We start from the raw sequence: 6,000 nt of genomic DNA, 5'->3' as shown, positions 1-6,000 counted from the left end.
TAAGTTGCTTTTATGACTTTGTTAAGAATAAGAAAGTGCATCCCATTCTTCTCAAAGGGACCTTTGTTAAATTGCTCTTGTCAAACAGCAGAACCAAGGCTGGCATTCCACTCCATATGGCTCCAAAGCCCATGCCCTTTCCACTAACTCACACTTCTTCGCTTGATGTTGGGGCTTATATGGGCTATGTCTAAAATCCAAATTCATTAATTTGGTGTTCAAAGTCCTCTACAACCCATCATTCTAACTACTTACCAATTTGTATTTACTAGCACCTGGGCTAGACCTGGCTTTACATCTTCTGCTAGAGACACAGAAATACCCAGTGCCCAAACTAGTAAATTGGTCAAATGCAGAGTGAATACGCAACACCAACTCTTTATTGTAGTTTCTGTAATTCTCCTTTAATGGAGAAAGTGAGCTTGCTTAAGCAAAAGTGAGGTACAGGAAAGGGGAGGAATAATGTTTCTTTCTGGCCTCACCCAAGGATGGGTTATGAGTACCTCAGTGCAAGGTGTTCTATGCTTCTAAGTTCTGATCAATTTCCACAGTAACCCTAAACTATAGCTTCCTCAGCAACTGGCCTGCTGGTCAGGGGTGATTCATAAGTGCTGAGTGTGCTTCTCTGCTTTGGTGTCACAATCTCACTGCCTTCTCCACCAAGTCTCAACCAGAGGTCTGCTCTCTGCTTTCAGGGTCCTTCCTCCTTCCTCTTCAGCTCCTTGTTATTAGCAGGGAGAAAAGAGAGAGATGTTTGGTGGCTTCCATAGAACAAAGCCTACATCTATTCTTTTTTAATGACAATTTTTAGAAATTATTTTTAAGATTAAGCATCCTTACAACCCAGAAACAATCCTTGCTGATTCTTTGGACACATACATAGAATGGTTAAAAGTGATCCCCCAATTTTCAATGATAAGATCAGAAAAAAGAACATGTCCCCAGGTATAGCCTAATTCTTCTGTTTTCTTTTTTTCTTTTTTTTCAAAAAATCTTATTTTGCGGCCAAGACCCTCCTCAAACAATAAGGAAAGATAATTTTTCAAAAAGCAAACAAAACTCCCTAAGAGATATCTAAGTGTTAGGTCAAAATTATCCCTCCAAACATTGCTGTCAAATAAAGGGTAGGAAGCCAAATCCCCATAGTTGGGTAAAGAACAACTTTAAAAAGAATTCAGAAAGTTAGGACTGGAACTACAGTGATGTGGACAGGCTAACAAAACAAATAATTAAAGAAAGTTTAGTTGGAGAATATATCAGGCTTTGTCTTATTCTAGCAGAGGGAGTAAAACTATGAGCTACTGGAGATAATATTAAAATTGTCCTTACCTACAGAAGGTAGCGTGAGGGTAAAGGGAGAGAAAATAGAACAAAGGCAGCAAAGGCAAGTTGTTTTGAATCTAAGCTTTACTGCCCAGGAAGGCTGAATGGGATTGAAATTCTTCTGAGCCAGTTTCATTAAATTCTAGACTTGACTCACACCAGTAGACTATACACCACTAAGAAATACGAAGTTACCCACAGTCTTTGTTGGTTTTCAAATATTTTTAAAATTGTCTATAAATTTCCATTCTAAAGAGTAGTAGATCAAAATGACACTAGGCCATCTAATCAGTTATAGAGTAAATGGCTCCCTCCAAAGAAGGATTTTTATCAGAAATTTAGGTTGAGGGCAGCCCTGGTGACTCAGCAGTTTAGTGCCACCTTCAGTCCAGGGTGTGATCCTGGAAACCCAGGATCGAGTCCCACGTAGGGCTCCTTGCAGAGAACCTGCTTCTCCCTCTGCCTGTGTCTCTGCCTCTCTCTCTCTCTCTCTGTGTCTCTCATGAATAAATAAATAAAATCTTTTAAAAAATTAGGTTGAAAGGAATATAATAACATGGAATAAATGAGATGAGGTCTCAGTACAATTTAAATAAAGCTTCTGCCCACCCCGATTTTAAGTAGTACTGAGGGGGCTCACATAAAATATCTTAGAGGGATGCTTCTCAGAGGCAAAAAGGTCTATAAATCTAACTCTTGATCCTCCTCTTTTTTTTTTTTAAGATTTTATTTATTTATTCATGAGACACACACACACACACACACATACACACACACACACATACACACAGAGAGGGGCAGAGACAGAGGCAGAGGGAGAAGCAGGTTCTCTGCAGGGAGCCCTATGTGGGACTCGAGCCCAGGACCCAAGGATCACTACGAGCCAAAGGCAACCACTCAACCACTGCTGAGGTTGAGGCAAACCTCAATCACTGAGCACCCAGGTGCCCAACCCCTCTCTTTGCCTAAAGCTTAAGCAAGAAAATGGATGTTTAATTTTATTTATTTTTTATTTGAATATAATTGAAACACAATGTTACATGAGTTTCAGGTGTACCACTTAGTTTTGTAGATTTGACACATAAGTTTATACATTATGCTGTACTCACAAGTATATCTACCACCTGTTCCCATTCATCACTGTTATAATATCATTGACTATATTCCTTATGCTGTGCCTTTTGTTCCCATGACTTATTCATTTCATAACTGGAAGTCTTTATCTCTCACTCTCCTTCAGTCAATAAATATTTAATTTTTAACTACTTGGAGCTTTGGACACATTATAATATTTATGTTTAATATCTAGTTTTCATTTTCTGAAACTTTGGATTATATTTTTTCCAATTATGCTCATTGAAAAATGTATGACTGTGCCTAAATAAGTAGTACCATATGAAAATATAAACCTTGTTCTTCCATATCTTTTACATGGGAAGAGTGAATGAATGGTATCATAAAAATTCTACAAAGTTACTCTATGTATTTAATGAAATTAAGGCAAACTATTCCACTTCCATATCTCAAGCAGTAGGAGGTAACTTGTCTTCAGTCTCATCTTCTCAAATATCTCCAATAACAACCACAGCCTGGAAAAACCAGTGAAAACATGGGGAAACAGGATCAGTGAAGTGTTTATAAGGGTTTGCGCTAGAGAGAGAACCCAATCCAACAGAAATATTGCATATAGTCAGGACATGTCCTCTTGTTACATCCATCTAATTTCTTCATGGGAGTCCCACAACATGAGCAGCTTTTTGAGTCCTTTCCTAGTCACTTCTTACTTTCCATCTCTTCCAGTGCTTTTTTTTTTTTTTTTAACTACACCTCTGTTCCAAGTCTTTTATTGGCCTCATCTGCTTACAAGTACTCACTTCATAAAACTATTAATTTTTCTGCAGTCATCTTACATGGAAAGGTCCCATGGTAGGTCAGTCTGCACAAGGCATAGAAAAGGAAAAATTGCAGCCAGAGCAGATGTCCATTGTACAGCCTGGTTCCCCATATCAGGCAGCTGGCAGCATGAGCAGGGGCAGTACATCACAGCTGCCTTTAAGACTAAGTTGGCTGGAGGGGAAGGTAATCATAATGGGTAAATAACTCTGCTTCCACTAGTTCTTTGACCTGATGAAGAGTGGCCATGAAACTTGGGTTCTGGGCAGTTGAAGCACTGAACTTGGCTATCCTGATTTAGATTTCAAAGGAGTCCTTCAGACAGGCTTTATAGTATGCATGCCCACACTCCAAAAAGTGCATGCATTCACTCATTCATTACCCACCTTCTCACAGAAACAGATATTGCACAGGAGCAATTTACTATTAAAGCATTTTATCTGCTGAGCTTGATCAGAATCCAAGATTTCCTGGATCAGACTCAACTACAATTCTATATCCTGCATGGGTCTCTCATCCACGATATCCTCTTGTCTACATAAGATCTATCAGGTCCTCCAAAATCTAGCTCTGTGTTAGAGGCTTGGGCCATCCTTCTCTTCACTTTTTTCAGAGAACCCCTCTTTTGAGGTTGAAAGAGACAATATTCAGCTAGGGTTTCTTCCTTAAGAAATTGCATCCAGGCAAACGGACCTGATGCCATGGTGGTCTTCCTGCAGGTTGTCTAAGTGCTTGCAGGCGCAGATACCATGAAATTTTGTGAAAAGTCCATATAGATTCTGGTTTCTCCAACTTGGATAGACTCTTGGTTTTTCAAATGCATCTCCATCATAAATACTCACCAGGGCCAGAAACTCATCCTCCTGAGCTTCTAGGTCTTCTGATTACATTTACATCTGAGAAGCTGAGGACAATCTAACACTACAGTCTGCCATTTTGGTTCATTTTGGAAAGTTGTTCTTTTGAAAGGAGAACAACTCCTGAAAAACAGTAGGTGTTCGTTAGTTGTTAGCAATCATCATTATCCTTGTTATCCTCACAATAATCCTGGAAAGTAGGAATTAACTCCTATATACGTATCTTTGTAGAAAATTAGAAAGAATCTACAAGTTAACTATTAGAATTAATAAGAAAGCTTATTAACTCTTCTGGACACAAGGTTAACAACAATTGGAAAGTGAAGTTAGATTATCCAGTAGAAACAGAGGGTAGAGTGGTGGTTGCCAGGGACTGAGGGTGGGTGGGGTGAAATGGAGAGATGGTGAGCAAAGGATACAAACTCCCAGTTATAAGATGAATAAGTTCTGGAGATCTAATGTACAGCTTGATGATCAAAGGTAATAATACAGTATTATATACTTGAAAGTTACCAAGAAAAAAAAAAAAAAAAAAAAAAAAAAAAAAAAAAAAAAAAAAAAAAAAAAAAAAGAAAGTTACCAAGAGAGTAGATCTTAAATGTTACCACAAAAAGGAAATGGTAATTATGTGACATGATGGAGCCATTAGCAATGCTACAGTGGTAATCATTTTGCAATATATAAGTATATTAAATCAGCACATTTTACACCTCAAACTTATACAATATTATGTGTGAATTTTGTCTCAATAAAGCTGGGGGAAAAGTCATTAGGACTACCTAAGGTATTCTCTCCTTTTTTGAGAAAAAAATTTAAATAAATGCACCAACACATAAAATTCTGCAAGATAGAGAGAAAGAGAGAAAATAAAGGTAAACGAAAAGACACATTTACAGTGGAATAAAAAACATCAAGTAGGTAGGAACAAATCCAAAGAAAGTCAAGATTTCCACATGGGAAACTAATAAATTGAGATAAATTCAAGAAGAACAAAACAGATGGAGGACTTCACCTTCTATATATGATGTCTATATTCTCCAAACTGATTTGTAGATTCAGTATGATCACAATCAAAATCCCATGTATTTTCTCTTTGTGTAAATTGATGGGATGATTCAAAGATTTATAGACATAAATGGGCACAGAATAATCAAGATAATCTTGAGGAACAAAGTTGTAGGATTTAAATTTCAATATTTTGAGATTTATTGTAAAGCCCTAGTAATTAAGAGACTGTGATATTGAGGAAAAAATAAACAAAGGAAATGAAACAGAGTCCAGAAATAGACCTAGTCATCCATAGCTAGTTGATTTCTGAGAAAAGTGTCACAAAAGAGTAAAGAAGAAAGGATAGTGTTCTCAATAAATGGTGCTTTGGGTATCCATACAGAAAAAAAATGAAACTTGGCCTCTCTCTCACATCATCCACTAAAATCAATTCCATACAGATTATAGATCTTATTTTTTTTTTCTTTTTTAAGATTTTGTTTATTTATTCATCAGAGTGAGAGAGAGAGAGAGAGAGAGGCAGAGACACAGGCAGAAGGAGGAGCAGGCTCCATGCCAGGAGCCCAACATGGGACTCGATTCCGGGTCTCCAGGATCACACCCCGGGCCGAACGGCGCTAAACCGCTGAGCCACCGGGGATGCCCTGGATTATTATTATTATTATTATTTTTTGGAAGCAGGCCAGCCTGCTTCATTTTTTTAAAATTCTTATTTATTTATGATAGTCACAGAGAGAGAGAGAGAGAGAGAGGCAGAGACATAGGCAGAGGGAGAAGCAGGCTCCATGCACCGGGAGCCCGACGTGGGATTCGATCCCGGGTCTCCAGGATCGCGCCCTGGGCCAAAGGCAGGCGCCAAACCGCTGCGCCACCCAGGGATTGCCCTGGATTATTGATCTTAATAAGAATGTAAAACCTT

The 6,000-nt window shown here is 38.3% G+C and overlaps 1 pseudogene; it reads right to left on the bottom strand.

Moving 5' to 3' along the window:
- Positions 1-2,288: 2,288 nt before the first annotated feature.
- LOC100687382 overlaps positions 2,289-6,000 on the bottom strand; it is a 40,826-nt pseudogene continuing 37,114 nt past the window's right edge.

Source organism: Canis lupus, chromosome 24 (genome assembly GCF_011100685.1).
Source record: "Canis lupus familiaris isolate Mischka breed German Shepherd chromosome 24, alternate assembly UU_Cfam_GSD_1.0, whole genome shotgun sequence".
NCBI lineage: Eukaryota > Metazoa > Chordata > Mammalia > Carnivora > Canidae > Canis > Canis lupus.
This window is presented reverse-complemented; position numbering and strand designations above follow the sequence as displayed.